At 41.2% G+C, this 21,680-nt stretch overlaps 1 protein-coding gene across 1 annotated transcript in view; it reads left to right on the plus strand.

Moving 5' to 3' along the window:
• The window catches only part of ZNF407 (zinc finger protein 407), a 337,553-nt gene that overhangs the window by 252,950 nt on the left and 62,923 nt on the right, over positions 1-21,680 (plus strand). The gene's annotated exons all lie outside the window — the stretch shown is intronic.

Raw genomic sequence — 21,680 nt, forward strand, 5'->3', positions numbered from 1 at the left:
AGTGCAGGAGAAGCAGTAGTTTAACAAGAGTAAGATTTTCATCATGTTTGTTCTTTGGGCTCTTTTGAGTTATGTTTTGTACATAATGCTTTCAGTTCATCACCTTCTAAGCCATGCCAAATTAAGCATAACAGAGGCCTGTAATTTTTACCAAAAGAATCTTTAAAAAGATCTGCCAGCACAAATTGCTCACTATTAATTTAGCTAAGCACTTTAGAACTATTATCAAAAATATATAGCTCCTCTGCATTTCACATCTTTATATTTATGTAATGCATAACTGTGACTATATATTTTGCATTGATAATTAACAGCAAAATTATTATGCCCATACATTTTAAACACACCTTCTTCAGATAAAACTATAAACTGAAAATCACTGGAAATGGTGACATTAAATCTGATTTACCCTTAAGGTTTTCATTTTAAATCAATAATATAGTGAGCAAGTATAATAACAGCTAGACAACTTTCACCAAATTAATATATTGAAAAAGAGTCATGGCTGAAGTATTTGGGAGGGAGCAAGACTTATGTTTTGGTTTTATTACTAGGTTCTTTCTAATCTGCTATAGGAAAACAGGCCAGATAATACTGAAAACTAGTACTGGCTTCATGCAGTATTCAGCTCAGCAGTGTCACCTCAAGCAAGCCCTTGCATAGGTAAAATGCCAGACAGACAACCAACAAGGAAAATTATCTACCCTAATATTAGTTTGGTGTGCTGTTCAACTTAGATTTTATCCCAGCTACATATATAACTAATTCTAAATAAATTTCATAGTGGCTCAAAGCAAGGATGGGCAACATAAGGCTGCTAAGGCATATCTGTCCACCAAGTCTTACTTTGTCATAGGAAAGTCCCCCCCCCCCCAATGATGTATTTGCTATAGACTAGAAGCACAAGGTTACGGGAGCCAGGAAAAAAAGTTTGATCCAGTAAATGAGACCTGTGTTGCTTCTTCTTGTCCTATAGTGATAACATTGTTAAATGTGAAATGGTGCAATTAATCCATAGAAAACTTTGTGGTATATAATGGTGACTTTCCTGGCAGCAGGGATTTTCTATGATCTCTCTGTGATTTGGTCATCTCCTCCCCCCAATGCAGCACCCCATATTCTCTTTAAATCTGCTCTGTAGATTTAAGAGCCAGTGTGGTGTAGTGGTTAAGAGCGGTAGACTCGTAATCTGGGGAACCAGGTTCGCGTCTCCGCTCCTCCACATGCAGCTGCTGGGTGATCTTGGGCCAGTCACACTTCTTTGAAGTCTCTCAGCCCCATTCACCGCACAGAGTGTTTGTTGTGGGGGAGGAAGGGAAAGGAGATTGTTAGCTGCTTTGAGACTCCTAAAGGGGAGTGAAAGGCGGGATATCAAATCCAAACTCTTCTTCTTCTTCTTCTTCTTCTTCTAGGGGAGGCATGGGGTGCTGCAGTGGAAAGGGAGATAAGCAAGACCAGCCTCCATCCCTGTTCCACTCCCTTCCTTCCATTGGCTTTTAACATTGAATATCATCCCTTATATTTAAGGATAGTTGCATTGGATCAAACTTAATGGTATCACAAAGTGCTGTTTAGCAACTGTAAATCTGCTGCAAGAAATGTACCAACCTCAGCATTTAACTTTCAATGTGTGTGACAGAAACACCTGTACAACTCTCTTTTTTCTTTGTTTGGTCACAGCAAAGCTATTTACGGACTATATGACTGCTTAAAATACACACAGAAAGCTTATTTGGCCTTCATAATGTAACATATGTTATCTTCTTTTTTAACAAAACACCTTTTTTAAATGGTGTGAAGGAAAATAAAGTAGTATCTTTAAAATAAATTAAACTGCAATAGAGGGGAACCCTGACATGGATTCTGCCAGCTTAATTCCTTCAGGTAAAACAACGATGGAATTATTTAATAAATAATAGTTAACTGATAATCAACATGTCATAATCAGCAATTCTGTCCCCAGCCCCAGCAATATTTTCTGTTCACTTTCTGTTAAAGGGCAAACAAAAAATGTGTTGGTGGTAGTTTTTTGCAGGACTTAACATTGTAAGGGAAACTCTAAAGTTCTGATCAAAACAAATCACACAAACTCAATACAATATACTATTTTACAATACATACATACTTTTATTTGTATGCTGCTTCACTCAGTTCAAACCATGCTCAAGGTGGTTTACAACATGAACAAATTCATAACTACTGTACAGCATAACTAAAGTACAGTGGTACCTCGGGTTACATACGCTTCAGGTTACAGACTCCGCTAACCCAGAAATATTACCTCGGGTTAAGAACTTTGCTTCAGGATTAGAACAGAAATCGTGCAGCAGCAGCACAGTGGCAGCAGGAGGCCCCATTAGCTAAAGTGGTGCTTCAAGTTAAGAACAGTTTCAGGTTAAGAACAGACCCCCGGAACAAATTAAGTACGTAACCAGAGGTACCACTGTAGTCAGATGTGTGGGGTATAAATTATTAAATTACTATTAAATTATTATAAACAATTAAAAAAGACACAAACCAAACAATGACATATTGCAGTGAGGCAAAAGCACCTGAGAGTGTGAAGTAGAGCCAGTATGGAGGTGTGGCTTATGTAGAGTCCTGAGACCAGGATATAGAGGCCTGAAAGACCACATTCAGTCTCTGATCCATTCCTGAATCCTGGCCTATAGCAATTGTCTGTCATTCCACAAGGTGGTGGAAGGGAGGTGGTTCACTTGCAAGCATCTCCAGGGTGCGTACATGATTCCCAAAATCATGCCTTTAAAAATCTGATAAACTCCTCCAGATCTCACAAACACATACCATGGAAACCTCTGTTTTCTATACCGTATTTTTCGCTCTATAAGACGCACCAGACCATAAGACATAGCTAGTTTTGGGAGGAGGAAAACAAGAAAAAAAATATTCTGAATTCCAGAAGCCAGAATAGCAAGAGGGATCGCTGCGCAGCGAAATCAGCGATCCCTCTTGCTGTTCTGGCTTCTGGGATAGCTGTGCAGCATGCATTCGCTCCATAAGACGCACACACATTTCCTCTTACTTTTTAGGAGGGAAAAAGTGAGTCTTATAGAGCAAAAAATACGGTATATGCCCTGCAGCCTTGTCACAAGATCACTGAGTGGATTTTGCCCTAGTCTTTACTTTTCTTCATATCTACTGTATTTGCAGCTTTATTTAAGACTTGAACCAAGTCTCTGCAACATCCAGTGCTTTTTTTCTAAAAAAATTAAATGTTTAGGGATACTCTCATTTTCCTACTCATATTCCTCAATGAGGCCAAACTTAGATCCACAAAATGTTTAGGGGTATGCGTCCCACTTGCAACACCAATATGAGCATTAATTTAGCATCCATAGATGTTAAGTAGTTTGGCATTGTATAAATGTAAATGTGGGGGGGGGGGAGCACAGAAAAGTATTATCTATTTAACAACCATGTTTTTATGTGCCATTTCATACATCCAGCCAGCTTATGATCCTGGTAGTTTGGTGTTGATGTTAAGACTCCTGTCAGGAATGTTGACACAAATTAGCACCATGGCATCAATCAGTTGGATTAGTTGATTTGAAATCATTTCATAAATGAAAACGATTCCCCCAAATAATTGGGGAACAGAGTTTTGATGAGTTATTTTAAATATAGGTACTTAACAGAAATGCAAATGGTATGGATTATTTTACAGGTACTTCCTCAAACACTGCATAGTTAAAGTATGAAATTTGCTACCACAAGATACTACCATGTCCACAGGATAGCTTAACAAGTGGCTAAAGCTCACAGGGATTACAAAATCTCATGGAGGATAAGACTAACAATGACCGGTAGTCATTATAGCTGTATGAGCTATGTGCTCTGAATACCAGCTGCCAGGGAGCATGAGTGGAAGATAGCTGTTTCTGTCATTCCTTGCTTGTGTGCTTCCCACAGCATCTGGTTAGCCATTGTGAGAATGTAAGGTGGGCCTTTGGCCTGACCCAGCAGAGCTTTTCTTATCTTCATCTAAAATCAAAGAAAATACATTTCCATCAGTGCAGCTATTTTATTCACTGGCAATTTTATGTGGCTTTAATTAATCAATAAAATTCATACAATTAATCGACTAAGATGTCTTTATCACCGCTGGAAAGGACTTTATTACCACTGTGAGTGTAATAGCTGTTGCAGAACTTTGGGGATTGTTTCCATAACTGAATGGATCCCCACATTAGGCTTTTACTCACTTGAGAGGCCTTGATAATCAGAGCTGCTTTTCTGCTACTGGCATTAACTCTTTCAATTCCACGATAGTTATTAGCAACTGTAGACATGTAAAATAACTGCTTGATAGGTTTTTATGTGACCTACAAGGAAAATAAAATCGTGCTTATGCCACTGTCCATGTCTTCTTAATGTGTGGTGATAATTGTGCAGTAATAGCCTTTCCTTAATAGCTGGTATAGCTTTTCCAAATCTCTTGTTTTAAAATTCTGGTCACTAGAGGAAGAACCTTAGCAACAGGAATTGGTATAGTTGGTATTTTCATGGTGTACTAGAAGGAAAATTGTATTAATTCTACTAACATCAGTAAAAAGATTGAGGTTTTCTTATTTCCACTAACTTTTGTATATTTACTTTTTTTAAAAAAGTTAGTAAGATATTGAAGAATTGTTTTATAGTTTCAAGCTTTTGTATGCAACTGTGCTGTGCTCATCTACCAATACCAACATAAATTAGTATGCGACTCGGATTAGTCTTGAACTCGGATAGTCCCAGTATGTTGATATGTTGCACTTGCATAGAGGTGTTTTAGATTTTGCTTTCATTTTTCTTCTTTGGGAGTGGAGAGAATTGAACATGAGGAGAAGAAAGTTTATACATATATCAAATTTCCTTCTCTGTGTATACTGTGATGTTTTACTGTTGCTATGGCCATTGGCTAATGCAAATAAAGTTTTATCTCTCAAAGTGGTACCTCAGGTTCAGGACAGTTTCAGGTTAAGAATGGACTTCCGGAACAAATTAACTTCTTAACCAGAGGTACCACTGTATCTGAAATTGAATTATTATGGTAGCATGTCATATCTGAATCAGTGTCCCTTAAATCTTACTGCCTGCTCCTCACATTGTCCCATCAGCTACCTAACTGTGTGAAAATTACAATAAGATTCCATCTATGTCCTTCGTAATGACGACTGCCAGAAACAGAATATTGGACTAGATCAGGGGTCAGCAACCTTTTTCAGCCGTGGGCTGGTGCACCGTCCCTCAGACCTTGTGGGGGGCGCGGACTATATTGGGGGGGGCGCGGACTATATTGGGGGGAATGAACGAATTCCTATGCTCCGCAAATAACCCAGAGATGCATTTTAAATAAAAGCACACATTCTACTCATGTAAAAACGTGCTGATTCCCAGACCGTCCGCGGGCCGGATTGAGAAGGTGAATGGGCCACATCCGGCCTCTGGGCCTTAGATTGCCTACTCCTGGACTAGATAGACTTGTGGTTTGATCCAGTAGGGCTTGTCAGTCTTTTCTATGAACGTAGGCTACGCACAAAGCCTTGAACACTGCTGCAGATGTATACATGTTTAGAGCATACAGAACGTTGCCTGTCATGGAAACTTCCTTCCATGATCCCAAAACACATTGGTTTGTGCCACACATGTATGATAGTTTCCTAGGCATGTCTATATCTAGGCCAGGCGTTAGGGTACCTTTGACCTGCCAGAGGTTACTAAAGCCCCATTGTCGAGAATCCAGCTCAACATCAGTAAGAAAATCAGTAAGAAATCAGTCTCACACCAAGATGACTTGAAGAAAAAGCTTTGGCTACAGCCGTGCCATGTTTATTGTGTGCAGTAAGAAATAGATCATCCTCCCTCCTCCAGCACTTGCGCTTGCTCTGCCTGGTACTCAAAAGTAACCAAATCAAAGGAATGTAACCTTGCTTTTGCCCACAGACAAAGAGAGTGTTATGCTACGTGAGCCAATCATTAGTCTAGCATGAGGTGTTCACATGCTCATCATGCTCTTAGCAATATCTCGTGCTGTAAAATCACTCTGCAATAATAAGAACTCTGCTCATGCTCTTATGTACAAGCAATCATTTTCCCACACCCCATGAGCCCCAACATTCATGGCCAATGACCAAGGATGATGGGAGTTGTAGTTCAGCAACATCTGGGGGGGACAAAGTTCCCCACACCTGTCTTTTGACATCATCAGGAACTTTCAGCAGTCTGGAGGCCTTTCAAACCTTTTATTAGCTCCAGATTGAAGTCTACATACTGCATGCATACTCTTACATGGGACCCAGGAAAGAATCCCCAAATTAGGAAGTTGATCTCAGTTCAGCCTAAATTGATCTAATCACTCATTTTCAAATGTTCAGTGGTATAACACTGATGAATACCAATTGTAGTACAGTTTTACTTGGCAAGAACAACATTTCTTTCCCAATAATGTGAGTAGCCTAAAATTACCATCATCAATGAGAATGCTAATGAAACCTTATTTTTCTTGTAATTTTAAAGTGTAAAGCAGGTCTTTGGGGCATAATAAGATGATAACACACACTATCTGCTTTAATAAGTAATGTACAGAATAAAAATAGTGTCTGATAATAATGTATTTTGATATCTTTTAGTGGATTCCCCCCTCCCTCCCCCCAGTGAAATGTTATTGCCTACGGTAGTCTCAAACACAGATGAAGCCAGGGCTCAGTTGATAAACAGGAGGGCTTCTTCTTTTATACTACTGTGTATTGTCTAACATAGGGTTATTTTGTTGACTAATTGCCAGCAAATTTTTATTTATGCTTTTTAATTAACCATTACATTTTAAATACCTCACATAAATTTGCAATCTACTCTTGGAGGGGGTTACTGCTTCAACTTATAATGTTTTAGCATGGAGAGACATGACAATATTATAATTCATCAGAGCCCTGCACCCCATTTTTTTCATGCTGCTCTCCTCACCATTTTTATCACTTCTGCAAAAGGGATGCCTCGTTTAAGCCTCCTTTGCATTATGACTGGCTTTAACCTAGCAGACTTCTCTCTAACAGTAAGCATTGGCAGGTTGTTCCCTGATGTCTCGTAGAATAACATATTGTGGCTAAGGACTGTTTAACTCTTATATATTTTTATGGCTAATAATGAAAGCACTTCAGAACACACTCACCTTTAATTCCTGTGCTATTATTTGAGCAACGAATAAAATACTTAGGCTGCAATCCTGTACTTGCTTTCCTGGGAATAAGCTCCATTGAACATATTGAGACTTATTTCTGAGCAGACATGTACAGGATTATGCTGTCAATAACCTTTCAGTTGGGTCAATTATCCTCTGTTCCAATTCCAGTCCTTTGACACAAGTTATTTGTGTTTATTTCTTTTAATATTTTAATATTAGTGAACTTTCTTCCACCTTATTTCCATCAATATTGAAATACCAAAGGTCCAACCATAGCAGGTTGATTACACACTTGTTACCTGTAATTCAATACAGCAGCACCCTGTTTACAGCCTCCAGATTTCCTGTGCTGTCAGTTAGAGCAATCAGCACAAAAACCAGGAGCTTTTGGAACTAAATAAACAATGAGAAAAAACATTCGGGGCTGCCAGTAACCCTTCACAGGTAATTTAACAGCCTTTGACTACAAGGCATCAGTTGTTGTAGATGTCTGCCGAGTATGAAATCTGACATTCTGCCTTGCCATGTTCTGCCAGTAGGAAAGTATGTAATCTCTTGCTGAGGTTCACTGGAGCCCCTTTAGTGCATTGTGCTTTCACATTGAACCTAAGTGGTTTTATTATGACAGACATCGGCACTTGCATTCTGTCACACGTGTGTCATGTAATCTCTCAGTACGATACATCAAGTTATTTAAAATTTGGTGATGACCTAAATTGGTGTAGTCCCCCCCCCCCGCCGTGTTAATTGTTTTCCTTTAATTTTTTTTAAGAATCACATATTTCTGTCTTGGCAATCCCAAATGGCTTTTGTTTTTTTGTTCTTGAATTGTTCCTAAAAGGTTTAACTACTAAACCAGGGGAAAATGAGGGTCAGATCATCTGCACAAGTGATAACTTACAAAAGCAGCTATGATGCAGCAGTTACTGTTGCTTTTCAAGTCTGTATCTTTATTCATAGTAATTCCATATGCACTTTAAAATGTCCCCAGCATGTTTGGGGCAAAATGGCCTTTTTTTAAGATTAAACTTTAAAAATGAGAAAACTTTCGGTGCTTGCTCTTGCCTCAAAATAAATATGGGGCAGCTATAAGAATAGACTCGATATTATTTAGAGAGACTTCATTTTTTGAGGTTTGGGGCAGATCCTTGATGGCAGATTTTAATTTTACAGAGTTTTTTTAGGAGGGTTTGGGTTCTCAGTTATGGCTTCTTCATCCCAGAATTCTGTGTGTGCTAACTGATATATGAAGCACATGAGAGCCACTTACTCAGCCAGTGGTCCCCATCTCAGAACTGAGTCCACAAGTTGACTTCATAGCTACATGAAGATGTCATTGTTTTCCCCTGCCACCCCTTATCTAATGCTTATTTCCCCTAAATTGATTTCTGAATTTTGAATTTTATTGTTATTCATGTTTTTATACTATATTTTATGCTGCTTTTACAATTAAGTGTTTTAAATTTGTTGTTAGCCGCCCTGAGCCCGGTTTTTGAACCGGGAAGGGCAGGATATAAATAAAAATGTATTATTATTATTATTATTATTATTATTAGCCCCTGTTCTGTGTAACATCTTGCATGATTAAGAGTTCTAGAGAACCTGAAAGCTTTCCATATTTTGTGACATTTTGGTTGGTCCCAAGAAGGGTATTCCTCAACTCTGGATTTTGGAGGGGGTTTTTTCTTCCTCTAATTTATATATTGGAAAACTATTTCCCCAACTACATTCTCAAATACATTGCCCTTGTGGTTTTGTGGTGTGACTTTTATATAGTGGAATAATTAGCGTTACAGTGGTACCTCGGGTTAAGTACTTAATTAAGTACTCACAAGGACTGCTCTGCTGCCCAGGAAGACTCCCCTGTGGTGAGTGCCTGAGGGCCCTGCTCTTGCCACTTACCATCTGGCTTGGGGCGGGGCCTGGGGCCTCACAAGGACTGCTCTGCTGCCCAGGAAGACTCTCCTATGGTGAGTGCCTGAGGGCCCCGCTCTTGCCACTTACCATCTGGCTTGGGGCGGGGCCTGGGGCCTCACAAGGACTGCTCTGCTGCCCAGGAAGACTCTCCTGCGTGAGTGCCTGAGGGCCCTGCTCCTTCTTGCCACTTACCACCTGGCCCAGGGAGGGCCTGACAGGCCTCACAAGGACTGCTCCTGCCACTTACTATCTGGCCCAGGGTGGGGCCTCACAAGGATGGTTGTTGCCATTGATGCTGCTACTGCCCAGGAGGACCCGGAGGAGTGCAGAGCTCTTTTTAACATGTTTTGTTTTGTTTTTGTTTTTTAATATTTCCCTTTCCCTTTCGATTCTATATATGGGGGTGGGATGGATGTTTGGGTGGGCTGGGGAATTTGTTAGATTTTGATGAATTTGTAATTTTTGCAGTTTTTGTTTGTATTGTTTTATTGTTTTCTGGGTTGTGTTTGTTTTTTTGTTTTTATTGTTTTAAGGTTTTAGTGTTTTAGGCTGCGAAAGAATAATATTAATTGCCATCAATGGAGGCCACTATGAGGCCTGGGATTGCTACCGTGGAGGGGCGAGGGAGGTATGGCGGTGGGGGCAGATGTTACAGGCGAAGGGGATCGAGATATGGATACGCTCGTACCCTTTCCAATCTGCGCCCCATCCCGAGGGACGAGGGTAGGGTGAGCAAGGATTACTCACCTCCGTCACTGGTGCTGTGCAATGCCAGGTCTATAGGCAATAAAACCGCCACCCTGCGAGATTTCTTTATCTCACAGCGGGTCGACCTGGCTTGTGTGACGGAGACCTGGGTGCGCGAAGGGGCAACAGTTACCTTACGAGAGATGGCGCCCCCGGGTTTCTCTGTCCTCCACCAGTCGCGGACTGTGGGCCGGGGGGGAGGGGTGGCATTATTAATCCGGGAAGATTGTCCTTTCAGGGCTCTACCATCGCCATCGATCCCCGGCATCGAATGTGTTGGCCTAGTGTGGGGCTCCGAGGAGAGCTTGGCTGTCTGGCTGGTGTACCGGCCACCTAGCGCACCAGCAGCCACCCTGTCAGGCCTATTGGAGGCGGTGGCCGGCTGGGCCTTGGAGTTCCCTAACCTATTGGTATTGGGGGACTTCAACATCCATGCTGATGCCACTCCCTCCTCACAGGCTCTGGACCTGGTGTCTTCCATGGCGACACTAGGGCTCTCCCAGTTTGTTTCGGGCCCCACACATCAAGCAGGCCACACGCTGGATTTGATCTTTGGCGTCGGTATAGATGTGATCATGTCTCCTTCAACGAAGGTGCCATGGTCTGATCACTACGCTCTGAAAGCCAGGATTGACTTTCCACCCCCACCCTGCTTAGGTGGCGAGCCAATTTGGGCTCGCCCGCAGAGGCTGATGGACCCTGAGAGATTCCGCCAAGCCTTGCGGGACCTTGCTCCCCCTGGCGACTCATTGACTGAGCTTGTTGAGGGCTGGAATGCCCAGCTCCTGGCAGCCATCGATGAGATCGCACCTAAGCGCCCTCTGCGACCCCGCAGAAACCGGGCTCCCTGGTTTACCGAGGAGCTCCGGAAAATGAAGCGGGACCTCAGACGGCTAGAGCGAGTATGGCGGGGTGCCCGTGACGGAGCCTCAAGAACATCTTATAGGGCTTTTATGAAAACCTACGAGATGGCGGTGAAGGCTGCTAAGAAGTCATACTTCTCGGCCTCCATTGCATCCGCTAGCTCTCGCCCAGCGCAATTATTTAGTATAATCAGGTCTTTAACGTCCCTTGAGGGACAGCCAAATTTAAATAACAAATTGACACACGGCTGTGAGGCATTTGCGAGCTTTTTTGCGGAGAAGGTCTTGTCGCTCCGCCATGACCTCCCTGCCAATTTGGATACAATAAAGGAACTGGAGGCCCCTCGACTGTCCTCGGGTCCAGTATTGGACCACTTCGACCAGATATCCCCAGCCGATGTGGACAGACTCCTCCGAGCTGGAAAGCCCACCACCTGCCCTCTCGACCCGTGCCCGTCTTGGCTGATTAGAGCGTGTCCAGACGAGGTGCGGGCCCTCCTGGGGGATATCATCAATTTGTCCCTTGGCACGGGGACATTCCCAGGGGAACTGAAGGAGGCAGTGGTGCGCCCGCTCTTAAAGAAAACATCATTAGATCCTTTAGATCTATCCAATTACCGCCCGGTTTCGAATCTTCCGTTCCTGGGTAAGGTGATTGAGAGAGCGGTTGCTGAACAGCTTGGTGGGTTTCTGGATGAAACATCGGCTCTGGATCCATTCCAGTCCGGCTTCCGCGCTGGTCATGGGACCGAGACGGCTCTGGTCGCCCTAACAGATGACCTTCGTAGACAGCTGGATCGAGGCGGGTCGGGGCTGCTGATTCTTCTAGATCTATCAGCAGCTTTCGACATGGTCGATCACGATCTTCTGGACCACCGCCTTGCCGACGTGGGGATCCAGGGCACAGTCCTTCAATGGCTGCGCTCGTTTCTCTCTGGTCGGGGACAGAGGGTGGCGCTTGGGGGGGAATTGTCATCGCGCCACTCCTTGGTGTGTGGAGTACCTCAGGGTGCGATACTCTCCCCGATGCTTTTCAACATCTTTATGCGCCCCCTCGCCCAGCTTGTTCGGAGTTTTGGGCTGGGTTGTCATCAGTATGCCGATGACACCCAACTCTATCTGTTGATGGATGGCCATCCTGACTCGGCCCCAGACACACTGACCAGATGTTTGGAAGCTGTGGCTGGATGGTTACGTGGGAGCCGGTTGAAGCTAAATCCTTCGAAGACAGAGGTCCTGTGGCTGGGACGGGGCGATATGGGATTGGGGGGGCAACTCCCATCTCTTGCGGGGGCGCAATTAGTGCCAGCACCGTCCGTTAAGAGTTTGGGTGTAATCTTCGACACCTCCCTTTCCATGGAGGCGCAGATTGCAGCTATAACAAAGGCGGCATTTTTCCATCTCCGCCAAGCTAAGCAGTTGGCTCCTTACCTCTCTCGCCCTGACCTAGCCACTGTGATCCATGCGACGGTCACCTCCAGACTGGATTATTGTAACTCGCTCTACGTGGGGCTGCCCTTGAGACTGACCCAGAAACTCCAGCGGGTGCAGAATGCTGCAGCGAGACTCCTTACGAGGTCTTCACTGCGAGACCACATTCACCCGGTGCTATACCAGCTGCACTGGCTCCCGGTGGAGTACAGGATCAGGTTTAAGGTGCTGGTTTTAACCTTTAAAGCCCTATATGGCCTAGGACCCTCGTACCTACGGGACCGCCTCTCCTGGTATGCCCCACAGAGAAACCTACGGTCTTCAAATAAAAACATCTTGAAGGTCCCAGGCCACAGAGAAGTTAGGCTGGCCTCAACTAGAGCCAGGGCTTTTTCGGCTGTGGCTCCGATCTGGTGGAACACTCTGTCACAAGAGACCAGGGCCCTGCGGGACTTGACATCCTTCCGCAGGGCCTGCAAGACAGAGCTGTTCCACCAGGCCTTTGGCCAGGGCACAGCCTGACTCCCTCCCTCGGCAATCTTCGCAGAGCTCTGACCCAATGGTTGCTAGTGGCTTGAATTAATTAATTTTTATAATGAATGATTTTAGAATGTTGTTTATGTTGTACTTTTGTACTGTTTTATTGCTGTTAGCCGCCCTGAGCCCGGCTTCGGCTGGGGAGGGCGGGATATAAATAAAATTTATTATTATTATTATTATTCATTCCGGAGGTCCGTTCTTAACCTGAAACTGTTCTTTAACCTGAAGCACCACTTTAGCGAATGGGGCCTCCCACGATTTCTGTTCTCATCCTGAAGCAAAGTTCTTAACCTGAGGTACTATTTCTGGGTTAGCGGAGTCTGTAACCTGAAGCATATGTAACCTGAAGCGTATGTAACCCGAGGTACCACTGTATTTTCAGAAGCCTTTGTGCTTACGCATTTCTATTTTACCTGATTCGCATTCAGATACATTTGACAACTTTACTGATTTTCTACAGTAACTGGTTTTGTGGTGTGTGTGTTTTAATTTAAGCCTGTGTATACGAATTAAAGCAGACAAGAAACATGTGTGAGGATAAGAGGGTAGAGATGCAAATCCATCTAGGGGAGCATCAGGTACATTCATGTCTTATTTTAGCAGTCATGTGGCATTGTGATAGACGAAGGGAACTGCACCATCTATAAATAATCTGGAGCAGTTTCTACAGTATTTCAGTAATCGGCCCAGTAGCTGTAGCATACACAAAGGAAATATCGATACAAATCAGTAAACTAATCTATCAGCTAGGGATACATTTTAGCTGTGTGCTCAAACACCACAGAGGCATCATTTAATAAGACAGAATAGTAGATGAGTTTCCTTTTTATCCCATGTTATTTACACCCTATAGACTTTTTTTTTTAAAACCCTTTCTATAAAATATGTGCACAAATTCTTGTAAATTCCCCTGTATAAACTCCAGAACATTCTGGACACTTTTTGACTTCTTGCCCCAATCCTGGAATGAGCAGGTTTGGGTGTGAAAAGGAAGCCTGAAATAAAAAGAAGTAGACTAGATGTTGGAGCTCTGTGTTTGCATGAGAGTTTCCAAGCTCAAAAAAGTTGCTTGATGAGGATACCACAATGTGTTTTCTATCCATTTCTTAGCTAGACATAAAGGAGGGGTGAAGCACCTGCAATTTCAGCAGCATGCAGTAGCACATTGCTCATTCACATTAAACCATAGTTTATCTGTGGTTTAATGTGACATATGAACCAGAACATAGAGTGCTATTTGGATAAAACTACTTCTGTTCACTATTTGCTTGTAATGCTTTCTCCTTTAAAACTGCAAGTACTTGTTAAGAAGAAACCAAGAACTGTTTGTGGTTTCTTTTTGGATAGTGTACATTTATGATTTACTACTTCAGTCAGTTTATAAAAGATCTAGATGTTTATTAATATAAAGTATTTATATTGTTCCATTGTGCCACATATTGCTTTCCAAACCAAACACCAATAAAAAAGAATCTATTGCAATAAAACAAGAAACCAGTCCAGTAGCTAAGGACAATCAATAAATAAACAAACAAACCACAAACTAAATACCAGTCCAGTGTTACCAAAAGCTTGGACAAACAAATGTTTTTGTTGGCTGCTAAAAATTAACAATGTAAACATGACAAATATAGTAAAAGTGAGCCTTCCTTTCCCTTTCTTTCCTTCCTTCCTTCCTTCCTTCCTTCCTTCCTTCCTTGGTTAGAAGTATTTCTAAGACTGGATGCCACAATGAAGTTGGGGAAGCACCACCAGCAAAGTCACAGCAACTGTTCTTAAGATACTAGCAGATTTTATGTAAAGTTTAGTTGCATATTTTGTTCCAAAATAGCATACTTAAAATAGCCATCCTGAAAGTGGCCTGAAAAATCAGACTATCTTTGTACTTAGATGTGCATGTATTTTGGTGCCTAGAATTTTCATGGGTCTAACATCAGTTCCTCATTTATTAAACCATGGTTTAACATCCAGTTAGCAAACTGATGTTAAACTACTCTTCACCATTCTGTCCACAACATTGTTTAATTGTGTTTTAATCAAGGAAGGAATGAGGCTTGGGGAAGGGCAAATAGGGAGTACACTCCTTCTTCCCAGCGGCTAAACTATGGTATGGCAAGCTGGGAATTGAGCATCCAAAGTGGGCAGTTGTGATAGACGAAAACTTAATTCACTGTTAGTACTGATTTACATAGTACTACATTATATGCCCATTTCAAAGACCACAGTCATCTTACATTAACTTCTGTTTTTTAAAAGAAATCATATAAGTTTCCAAATACAATTTGGCCATACCCCAAAAAGACTCCATTCTAAATCCAAGTTAGGAGACAGCAGGTGGATAAAACGAAAAATGGAGAGAAGAAAACAATGAGACAATACTGTTTAACATAATAGGCTGTGGATTTGACATGCCAGCTGCCTGGCTATCATTAGGATTTTTTTATAGGCATCACAATAAACTTTCAAGGAGCAATTTGAAGGAGGACAATCTGGTTTGCAAAACGAACCATTGATGCACATTGTCATTGTCACAGTTTGGAAACCATAAGCACTGAATAGAAAGTATACAGTTAAATTAGAACATACTAAATTTAATTTTCAATCTAGAATTTAAGCCAGCCTTGCTGTGTTGAACCATGTGAAAGAGAGGAGAAAAACAAGTAGCCAGTACTTGTAAACTCAGATGTAGCATGTTCTAAGAAATAACAAGTGTGGGTCAGATCCTTACTATCAGACTTATTAATGCTTGGATGCAGTGATGTTTAGGATGGGAGTATATAAACTGAAGCTCAGAAAAGATGAAGATATTGATGGTAGTGGGGGCCCAACTGAGCACTGGAAAGGTGTTTTGCACATTCTGGATGGCACACAAGGACACATTTGTGTGTCTGGTAGTGGAACAGTTTAAAAAGTTATCTAAGACTGCAGCCCTTATCCCACTTAACTGAAAGGAAGCCCCATTAGGAAATACTTTTGAGTAGACATAGGATTGCAGCCCAAGTTTGCTTTCTGATGAGGGATGTTACTGATGTCTTGGTGCAGTTCTGGACATGAAAGTTGAGTTCAGGTATTCTTTTAAAAAGGATATTGCAGGAAATGTTTTGCGTGATTCTTACAGGTCCATTGAAGAGAAAGGTTCAAGCATCTGTTCTATACAGTGACCCCCATGACTACTTCTATACAGATAAAAATGTCTTTAAAAATAAATACACAAATAAAATGAGTTGGGAAAATGCTTTTATCCCTGTGGTTCTGTCAGCTGATCTTATCTGAGGAAAAATTACCCCAATCAAACTGAGCTTGCTTTCCTAAGTTTTAAAGAAAAAGAAAATATGGTTGATGTTGGGTTTCAAGAGTTAAATGTCTTTTAGCACTAACATTATATGTCAGAAATTTATTTTCACATAGAACTGTGTTAGATGTTCTGTCCCTTTGCCTCCTTCTGAAATGTGAGCTTTATAAAAATTCTTTGGAAACAAAACATTGAGGCTATATTTTTCTAGATCATTTTAATGTAAGTTTAGTATCACTGTGGAGATTTCTAAGACCTCTTAGAGAAGTTTCAGAGTTAGCAGTTAACAGTTTGCCTCAAAGTACTGTTCATGATGTATTTATATAGGAGCCAGAAATATTATAGCTGTTACTATGTGAGTTGTTTCCCCCTTTTTCTGGATTCCAGTGTTCTTGAATTCCTACTTTTAAATGTGTGGTTAGTTTTACTGAAGCCATTGTGGTTACCAAATACTGGCATTTGCCAGATACCCTCATATTTGTAAGTGTAGTTGGAATTCTACAAAATTGTGGTAAGATATTCCTTTACATCCAGAGTCCCATAGGTCTCAGCTTGGATAATACAGAGTAAGACATAGCTGTGCTTGTTTTATTTAATCCCCTCATTCCTCTCTCACAATAGGCCCTATACTGGCATTCATACCCCACACAATTCATATCACATTAGGGGAAAAGTAGGGCTGTGCTGTTCCCCGTACCTAGCTCTGACACCTTCTACATACATGTTGAGGAAAGGTCTTGAGCAGACAACTGCTCTACACTGGCAGGCTCCTTATGCAGTTTAGAACCTAGATAGTGCAGAATGGTCTGCAGATGGTGGTTATGATGGCCCTGCTTTTCCACTCAAATGATTCTAACTGTTCAAGTTTTGAATGCGTCTGTAGGACTCCTGACCTTTTTCAGTGAGATCTTCTGTGGTTGAAGAGGACAGCCATGTGCATGTGCTACTGTCATGGCTGCCCTAATACTGAATAGTTACAGGTAGTAACTGATGTCAGAAATCTGTCTTGTGATTTCTGAATCACAAGACAGAGAAACCAGTAGGAGAGCACTTCAGTCTCCCAGGACATTCTATACAAGATCTCAAAGTAGCTGTCATATTACAAAAGAATTTCAGAAATAGACTGGAAAGAGAAGTTGCTGAATTATCACCAAACTTAAAACTATGGAGAAACCTGGTCTGAATAGAAACAATGGATTCTTATCTCATTATACATGATAAAGCTATTTTTAGCCATCTCACCCCTTGCTTTTTCCAGTAAGACCAATTGCAGTCATTAACAGCCGTCAAAAGGTTTACCACACCAATCACCCATTCCCACCACTCTTCTGGGTAATACCCCTCCCCACCCTCTCACTATATATAAGGGTCTGGTGACTTCTGTTTCAGTGCATCTGAAGAAGTGTACATGCACACGAAAGCTCATACCAATAACAAACTTAGTTGATCTCTAAGGTGCTACTGGAAGGATTTTTTTTATTGTGTTTTGACTAATATTGAATGTTTGATGGCTGAATTGATAAGTACTCACTTTGGTCTTTGGGTGTTTACCTCTGTATGGAAGTTGAAGTAAAGAAAAGAAAGAAGAAGAATGAGCATTGGCTGAAGGATCGGCCCCTGTACCTGTCCCAGGCCACACCCCTGCTGGCAGCCCATTGGCCTGCCAGGCAGGGGCGAGCCAAAGACACCCGCTTACCAGGTGCATGGCCCCTCATGGGGTCGCAAACTCCACCTACCTGTTAGGAGGGGGTGAGCGGGAATTGTAAAAAGTCTTTGGAAAATGTTTCCCTATTTTTAAAGTCTTCATGAAATACAAAGGAAGTGCGTAAAAAAACCCAACTGCTTTCCCTTCCTTTAAACCATAATAGGATGACCAAGAAGCAACTTAGAGATTTTCCTTCTACTTTTTAAATCCATTGCTGAATCAGAAGACAAAACAAACTTCATGTTTGTGTCTTGTTTTCTTGTCCCTCTCATTTTGTTACTCCTGTGGTAGCATGCTAGGCTATAGATGTTCAACACAGCAATCTGGCAGAAGCTGCCATTTGTCATCACCCAGTTCAGTTATAACTTGAATTTGTTTTTGTTATTTTCTGATGCTCCACCCTTTACATTATGAGAGCCCAGGGTGGGTGGCTGATAATAATAGAAAAATACATTAAAAACAAAAGCAGAACCACAGTGAAAAACAACAACAACAACAACAACAACAACAATAATAATCAAAACTACGTTATAAAAATAGTGTCTCTTCTGTTTTACTCCAAAGCCTTCCTGGAACAAGAAAAACTGGTTTTAAATTGTGTTCTGAATGAACATAAAGTGAGGGACACAATCTGATCTTCAGGAATGGAGTTCATTAGCACCTGGTGGTGTCACTGGTGAGAAGATCCTGTTTCTTGTTGTGACACTCAGACCATATTACCCAAGGGTACCACAAGCAGGGTCTACCCTGCAAATCACAAAACTTTAATTCTGCTGCTGGGCAAAGTGCTCCTTCACATACTTGGGTCCAAAGCTTATTAGGGCTTTAAATGCTAGTTGGGCCCAGTCCAGTTGCTCACCAGCAGCTAGTGAACTGCTTTCTGGAATGGTATAATATAATCCCATCTCACCATCTTACACATTATATGGGCATCTTCCATACAATTTTCACTATATATGAAGTATCCTGGAAACCCTAAACCAAGTGTGTCAATAGACCGCTACAGGCACAGCTGTAAAATGAAGAAGTTGATAAATATACAAACATCACTCTATTCAACAGAATAGTGTTCTGTCGTATCTTCTGGGCCATGTGGGGTCTTCCCAAGGATTTGGTGTGTGTGTAATGAAGTGCTAATTTTTCATTAGAGAGTTACTTAAAAGACAGGCAGATGCCACATGAAACTAATGACAGCTAACAATGCAGGGTTATTGACAAAACATGAGTCTATCAAGATACCAGTATTGTTTAACTACTTTTAACTAAAGATGTGAAGTTCATGCAAACACTTTAAAAATACGTATATTTTGTGGTTTAAAGAGCAGGAGATACCTGGTATTGATGATTCTAGAATTAGACAAATGATTATAAGCCTACAAGCTTGATTTTGAGTCACAACATTCTTTTTGGCAATGACACATCTGCTTTCTGTACCATAACTGTTGCAAAAACTATATAATCACACACACAAAAACATTTATTGCAATCAAGATGTAAAATTTCCCAAGTACTGCACTTTGGACTGCAGATATAGTTGATATTGACAGCAAACTATTGGATAAATATTCAGAAAGGCCAACAAGATTGGCCTGCCAATTGGTGAAATAGCGAGTAGCAGTTTTTGAAGTGTGAATGTGTGAGATCTGATTTCAGCATGCACAAATGCACAAGCGAAAGGTCAGGAAATTTAGTTTGCTGCCTGTGTCTTTGTGCTGATTGCCATTATGGATGTTTCAGGTTTTATGCCTCATTCAATCAAGTGCACATAAATTCATTCGTAATGTGACTTCATACTATTTGTACGCAATATCTGCCTGACAAATCAGACTCTTTGGATGAAAGCCACTCTATGTAATGCTGCTGCATCCATATTAGCCATGCTCCAAGATGCCAGATGCACATGGGGGTATGTCAGCTTCCTCCTGGTGGTAGCCTCCTGTGACCCTTCAAAAGACAATTCAAAAGTGATGGTCCTCTGGTGCAACTAGGTGGCCACTTAATGCTTTACCCAAAAAGAGAAAATGGTCGTTAAAATTATTGGACTTAGCTGAGATGGCGAAGTTAATGTGTTTAAGTGGAGAAAAATCATTGTTGATATTTTCTAAAGATTGGAAACACTTTGTGGACTTTTGATGTGAAAAAAAAAGAACCTGTCATCTCTGGGTTTGAGGATTGAAGAAAATAGTAATTTATAGAAAGTGGAATATTTGAGTGTTACCTTGGAGTGGATGTTTTGAATTATTTTCTATATATAGCTGACTGATGAAGAATCAGAAGTTATTTTCTTCCGCCCTCCTTTTTCTTTTTGTTTGTGCTTTTATTTAGATTAGTTTCTATTATCTTTGATATTATAAAAGGATATTGGATATTGATCTTTGTATATCTTTTTTCAAACTTTAATAAAATCTATTGGGAAAAGAAAAATGTATCATCGAAAAAGAGGGCAAAATAGAACACCTATTTATGTAAAATTTGTTTGCACTAATTTGGAATCATTTAATTTTAGAGTTAGAAGGGATTCCAAGGGTCATCTAGTCCAGCCCTCTGCAATGCAGGAATCACAGCTAAAGAATCCTTGACAGATGGCCATCCAGCCTCTGTTTGAAAACCTCCAATGAGGGAGAGTCCACATGGTTCTTTATCTTTAACTCAGACTTGGACCACACAGTTGTTCAAACTGAGGATTGTCAAACAGAGGAGTTTATTCTGTAAGGTAGTCATCCCGGGTGCAGCTCCCTATGAGACACAAAGGGCTGCTGCTAGAAGTGTAAACATGAAAGTGTTTTGTGGGCTTCTCTAGCTCCCAGCATTACTATCTTTTACTTACCAGTTCTGTGACTGTATAATAAAAGTTGTTGCTGTATTAGCTTGTACCTTAGTGGTTGGTTTTTATTGGGTTCAGTTTAGTTTTTGGGAAATCCATCCTCTGAATGGGCTTAGCTGCCATGCCAAACCAGACCTCCCTCCACATCCTTAGCATCTCTTTCAATGAATAATAATAAAAAGGAACATAACTCTGCTACAGTTCATCTTAAATTTGAGCAGACATCTTTATGAATGGTTTTGGTTTTCAGATTACATTAAGACATGTAATTTGAATGAATGCAAATGCTGGCATGTTTGACCTGGTTTTAACTAATTGGATCTTGAGATCCTCTCATAGAAGCATTGGGCAAAAGGTGACTTTCCTGCTTCACCCCCCTTTCAGCCGCCCAAGACCCATAAAGGGTGCCCTCAGAATTAGGGGATTGTGCTGAATGAGGAGAGTCTGTGATCTTTCTAGTTCACCCCAATAAGCAGGGTCCTTTAACGCTTGCAGAACCTTTTTGGGAGGCTGCTGGGAGAGGGAGGGATAGAAAAGCTATTTTTCACCCATACTTACCATGAGTTGATCTCTGGGTCCAAGCCGTTGACTTTATTTTCAGCATAGGGCGGAGAATGGGACTATCTTTGACCATGGTCTTCTGACCATGAGGAAGAGAGTTGGGGAAAATGGAGGAAGTCAGTGTGTAGAACAAAATTGACTAGTTAAAATAAACCATATTTTTCAACAAGGTTCTTTAGAAACTTATCAGCTCTTTAGCATCAATAATTTTTGTATCATTAGGAGATTTTATACATTTTGCTTAATATTTAAATCATTTTCCAATTCAAAATACATCATGGCCTCTTAGTTGGGTCAGGAAAGTAGAGAGAAGTATATTTATGACCTAGGGAACAAAACTGAGCAAACAGAGACAAGGCAGAATATTAAATCTTTGAAATGAATACGATGTGATATGTAATCAAAGAAAGCAGATGATTTTTTATTTATTTAATCATTAAGAAGAGATTAAGCAGTCTACTGAAAAATAACGCTTGCTGTATTTTAAGGATACGGTTCTTACATATTTTGATTACTTCTACTATGATCATTATATTTTAAAAAAACAGCCAGAGGTTCTGAATGAGGATTGACATGGAGTGACTGGATCATAAGGTGCTCTCAGAGGATATTGGGTGAGA

The sequence above is a fragment of the Podarcis liolepis genome (genome assembly GCF_965112155.1).
Source record: "Podarcis liolepis genome assembly, chromosome: 8".
Taxonomy (NCBI): Eukaryota; Metazoa; Chordata; class Lepidosauria; order Squamata; family Lacertidae; genus Podarcis; species Podarcis liolepis.